This window comes from Protopterus annectens, chromosome 14.part0, assembly GCF_019279795.1.
Source record: "Protopterus annectens isolate FY-2018-M chromosome 14.part0, PAN1.0, whole genome shotgun sequence".
In the NCBI taxonomy this organism is placed as follows: domain Eukaryota; kingdom Metazoa; phylum Chordata; order Ceratodontiformes; family Protopteridae; genus Protopterus; species Protopterus annectens.
In genome coordinates this window covers 1,019,641,309-1,019,647,308 of record NC_056748.1, presented here as the reverse complement: position 1 = coordinate 1,019,647,308, position 6,000 = coordinate 1,019,641,309, and positions in this window count along the sequence as shown.

The window sequence follows — 6,000 nt, the reverse complement described above, 5'->3', positions numbered from 1 at the left end:
GACATGTTCTCCAAGTCAGTATATATCAGATGCAAAGGTGGTAGGGTGATGTAAGACAGTTAATGCAACTTTGTTGAAATTCCCATTCAACACCATGCAGTCTGTGAAACAGGATTTGATAAAATTGTCCATCAATTGCTATGCATATAATCATACAATATATGCACAATTCTTAAGGTTGAGAAATATGCTCTTCCATGAGACAGTGCAATCTCACCGTTAGTATATGTAATTAACATGGGGCTGTGGGGGCTGCAGAAATGATGCTTGCATGTACGTACACACAAACACAAACATATATATATAGACAGAAAGTAGGAGAGTCAAACACATACAATTATACAAGTATACAAAACAGTCATGGATACATGCACAAATACATATATAATAGAAAGACAGACTGATGGGTGATTGCTAAATGTGACCATGTTCCGTGGGAATCTGTTCATGTTTTGTTATTGACTGTTTATTTAATCCCGTAAACTCGTAAGTGAAACGGTATAACAGCAGCAGCAGTGTGACACGTTTATGAATAGTACTGTAGCTGAAAGGTATATTTCTCACCATCGAGTCATATTCAGTAGAGAGTCTCCTTGTGTGGGAACTGTAACAAATGTGCACTTGGAAGAAGTGCATTACTGAAAAAGAAATCCTTAGATAGGATTTCTGTTTGAGCTGCAAAAGAAGGTATCTTTTCGCAGTCTAAACTAGGCAGTATTCCATGCTTGAAAGTGCGATCTTTGATGACTGCTTTGAGTATGTGCCTTTCACCTTTTTAGATGGCCATAGCAGAAAATTTACTAAAGTGAGGAAAATATATTTTACTCCTTAAAAATAGTCCTTTTGAAGTATGTTATTTGCAGCATGTGAACATATATATTGATTTATGTAAAATATGAAGCTTATTTTACAAATGAGAGTATGTGCAGCACACTGTACTGGTCTTATGTTCTTCAGTATTCCAAAACAGCTCCCATAAAAAAGAAAAACATATATATTTTACAATAAATCTTAAAATCATGTACATGGTAAATTTTATGTTTGTATTAAGTACACAAAGTTAAGAAATGTGGTACATTAAAGGGAAAATTGCTAGATGTCTAATGGTTTACTAAAACTGAAAACTTTTAGAATTGTATGTTTACAAATCTGAGGGTTAAGACTAATTTCAAAGTAACAGTAAAGGTTTATATAGTCTTAACTAAATGTGCATGCATTAGGGATTAAACCAGAAATTTAGAATATCTGTTTTCACCTACATTTGATTGGAGAAGGTGTATTTGTACTATATTGTTTTAACTTTGAAGAAGCTTTTGTTTCACTGTCTTTTGCCTTGTTCATTCTGACATTATAAAGGCATTTCCCTGAGTGACTGAAGCAGTAATCTAGCATGTTTTTTTTTCTTAAGTGGGTTTGTGATCAACATTTTATAAATTGACAGTAACCTGTGCTGTCATTGTAACATTTGTTATTCCCTGTGTATGGGAAATGGATCCGAGCTCTCTGGTGTTGTATGAGTGAATGTGTGCTTTAATCACTTTGTAATAGCTTTTCTTTTTCATCTACATGCATTTTTTACTGTACATGCCCATTGGAGTCCAGGTAATGTTTGAAAATGGTTGCAGTCTGCCTCTAAAATTATCAAATAAAAATAAACAAAATAAATTGATGTATTTTATCAGTCTATCCTTAAAAAATGCTGTTTTAGGATCGTTTGTGTTGTCAGTCCTTATGTAAAAACACATCAAAAAGGAACTCCCCATAGTACAACTGAAGGAACCAGGTACCATTTTTTATAAGTTGGGTTTGGGATCAACATTTTATAAATGATATATTTCATTATTCTGCCTTAAAATATGCAATTAATAATGTGACTATCGGAGCTCTTAAAAGAGAGAAACCAGACAATTTAATCCTTCATCAGTGTAGTTTTGAAGTAATAAATGCAGTTGGTGTTTTGGTATATGCAGACATTTTAAACTACTCTGGCAATACTGTTTCTAAAACATCTGAAAAAATAGTTTATAATCTACCTGAACAAATATGTGGTAAATCCCATATCCCTACAGTGTGTGTTTAGTTGTGGAGACCTTGGACCTAAATATGATAGAAGCAGTCTTGGTTGTTGTGTCTTCAGGCTTTTTCTGGTTAGGGGTCGCCACAGCAGAACTCCGGTCCGCTAATGATTGGCAGTTGATTTTTACGTGCTGAGTTGCCAGCCCTAATGCACAACCTTCAACAAAGGTACACCCATTCACGCATGTCTCCATGCAGAAGACACTCTAGCTGAGAGTCGAGCTGGTCAGCGTCTTACTGTGAGGCGACAACGCTACCGCAGCACCACCACCGCGGATCAGTCTTGGTAAGAGTGGCAAATATGATACATGATTTGTAACAGAAACCATATAGAGGGTTTTATATCACATAATTGAAAGCTGATAACTCCGAAGCTCAAAACTGCGAATTTCAAACCTTGAAAGCTGACTTTCAACATTGAATCCACCAAAAAAAACCTCTAATCACCCAAAACAAAAAACAAAACGCTCTATGAAGGGGGGCAAGCCTCCCTGCACCCCCACACCCCCCGCTACTTAAATATAGCAACTCTGAGATTGCACTACAGTGCAGTAAAGGGAAATCTTCCCTTCCCACACTCTATGGCGATCTCTGTTCTATGGTTTGACGTTTTTGAACTTCGAGGTTTGAAGTTCGGAGTTTTGTGCTTCGGAGTTATCAGCTTTCGAGCTTATGATATAAACCCATATAGAGACTAGATTAGCTTTACTTAGGTACACAGTCTTGTTTATAGGTAAGAACTAGCTGTCCTTGTGGGCCATTTTAAGCCTAACAAGTTTTTCTTTTGGGGCTCAAATTGCCGAATTACATTTGGTGTCAGATTGGTCTTGCCCATTCCATGGTCAGTAATTATATATTTTTCTCTTCCTTGTGTTTTTTCTCTTTTATTTTCTCTCTTTTCTTCAGCACTCTGGCACTACCCTGTACTATACAATGACTTGTACTTTCTACCCTATCTGATATAGCTCTGTGCTGGGCAGTAAGCCTTTAACTTTACATACCTTTCTCAGCTCCTTTTTGTTCCTCCATTCAAAACTTTTTTTTCACTGATTATTTTTTTTTCATCCTCTCTGCTGCTCCTGGCCCAGTGTAAAGTTACCACGCCACCCCCTCACAAACACCTTTTCTCCCCTCCCCTATGTCCTATGTCCAGCCCCAAGGTATCTTAGCTACCCCATTGTCCTGTGCACCATCTTTTTACATTCCTTTCTACCTAGTGCTACACGCTTTGGCTGAGCGTCCCCCACCCGTCACGATCCTGTCCAGATAAGGAGTCTACCTCTAGGGATTTATAAGTTTTCCTGTTGCAATATTTTGTTTCTAATACAGTTTGCTGGTTTTATTTTATTTTATTCTGCATAAACCATAAAGGATTGTTGTACTATAATTCATACATTTGCTGGATACGAGTGGTGGTTGACACTGTTTGTAGCAACTGTTAATGACCATCTGCACTGTAACAGTCGCATTCTTTGCTACCGCACATTTACCGTTTCCATCGGAAACAGTTTAGTGTTTTTTTTCCTTCTTTAGGTGCAATGTATCCATGCAACACTCCTTGCTTGTAGCAGCACATTAATTGCTGTTAGTAGTAATACTTTTATTCTTTTGCAACTTGATGTTTTATGTTGAATAGTGAACAGTGCTGTGCTTTTTTTTTTCTGACACTGCTTTTGCTTCCAAGTCTATAGTCCTGTGAGTCCTGAACCTGGAACTCAGCATATAGTGTGGTTTTCTCAATGGTAGAATATTCCTAGTAGTGGTCATAATCTGACACGTCTCTCTTAGCATATGTTTGAGGAATTATGCTCTCCTAGTGGTCTGCTTGTTTTTTTTTTTTTTTTTTTTTTTTTCACCATAAGGTGAATTCCCCTTTTCTTGAATACAAGTATTTATAGTATCTTAGGCATCTTATCTCCATAACTGGCTTATTTGTTAAGTAAATTTGCAATAATGCTATACTGCTTTAGGCACCACAGAGAGGTTCTACTCGCATATCTTTTATTATGCTGCGCAAACTGCCTTTTTGACATGAGTGTGAGTCTAGCTATTGGTAGTTGCAGTATTTTGGCTTTTTATCCCCAAAACCTGGCTTTTTAAATAGGTATTTCACAATTATGCTGTATTGTTTTGATATTTTAGATTGCAGTATGCTCACATTTATGACAAGAGTGCGAGTCTAGCTATTTATCTCCTTGATTAAACCCTCCTTCTGAGGCTTTTTTGCTAATATAAACATGGACCAAAGAAGTGCATGTTTGCACATTGCATCAGTAGTACCCACATTCTGTGGCATATGGTGTATGCTCATTTTGTATTTCCATACTTCCATAACTTATGTTTGCTCTTTTTGCCTAGTATTTTTATCCTTTTGTCACTCCTAAACTTATTATTATTATTTGTCCTTGAATCTGTTGTCAGTCATTAATATAGGAGCAACCTTCCCCCCATAACGCCTCAATCCCTTTTTCTCCTTTTTCCCTTACAGTCCCAAAGCTTTCACCCTTGCATCAACAATCTTCCCTGTGAGTCCAGGCTCCTGTAATATAGTGTGCCAGTGCCTCATATCAGTTGTGGTTTCTACCCGCTCTACCATCTATCAACAAAGAATCAAAAACATATGTGTTTATTCCATTACAGCCACCTGGACTCTAGTAGTGCACTATAGATATTTTTGTACTCTTAAATAGGGCCCTACCTTGGATGGATACGTGTGCTGTGTTTGTGGGAAACCACCCATCCTTACCTCACTAGGTAACTCTCTCCCTATATCCTGTTTACCCTTTATTTTCTTTTTTCACCTGTCCTTTTATTTTTTCCACCTCACTTACTCTTTGCACACCCACAGTCCACCCACCCACAGTTTTTCTGCTTCTCTCTTTCATTCTAACATCTTTTTACCCCAAAACCCTTCTTTGTCCACATTTCTACCCATTTGCTTGACTCTCCATCTCTATAGCTTCTACATTCATTGTAACCTTCTATTTGTTTCTCCTCCTTGCATTTATTCTCTTTATTTTTCCTCTTTTCGACAGCATTCTGGCACTACGCTGTACTATACAATGACTTGAACTTTCTCCCCTTATCTGATATAGCTCTGTGTTGGGCAGTAAGTCTTTAACTTTACATACCTTTCTAAGCTCCTTTTTTTCTCTTCCATATAAAACTTTTTTCCACTGATTTTTTTTCATCCTCTCTGCTGCTTGTGGCTCGGTACAGCCCGCTCTGATCGCTCCCTTACCCTACCCCCATTCTCAACCACCCCCTCTTTCATTTGATTTATACCTATCCAAACCACTCCCCTCATGAACTCACCAACCTGACCAGCAAATCACAACTCAAAGACCCACCCACTCATTGCTCCACCTCACTTTTTACTGACTAATACATCCACATCCTCACACACACTGCTACTTACAAACTATCTTCTTTCTCCCTTTCCAACTCTCTTACTTTTTCTTTTTTGCTAGCCACAAACTTTATAGTCTAATCCCTGTCCTACTACAAACACACCCTCTTAGTATTTTAGCTCAGAAGCTTTTCTTTCCCTACCATAGCCTTACTCAAACCAGTCATCACTATCACAGCCCTACTATCTATACTAACTCTATCCTGTTACTTAACCTCCTTTCACCCCGACATCTCATACTTTATCACTCACCAACACTTCCTACATTCCTGACCCTCTACAACACTAGTGACTGTACATATCTCTTCTCAATTACTCACCAATCTTAATTCTATATATTTCCCACCCAAACTCTATAATACCAATAGCCTCTCTCATTCCTTACATGAACAGCTTAAACTTTTCTCCAAACTAAAATATCTCACTTTACACTGGCTTACCCTTATCAAACTCCAATCAGACATACACCCAAACCCAGGGACCACCCATTCTACTACTATCGACCAACCTCTCCT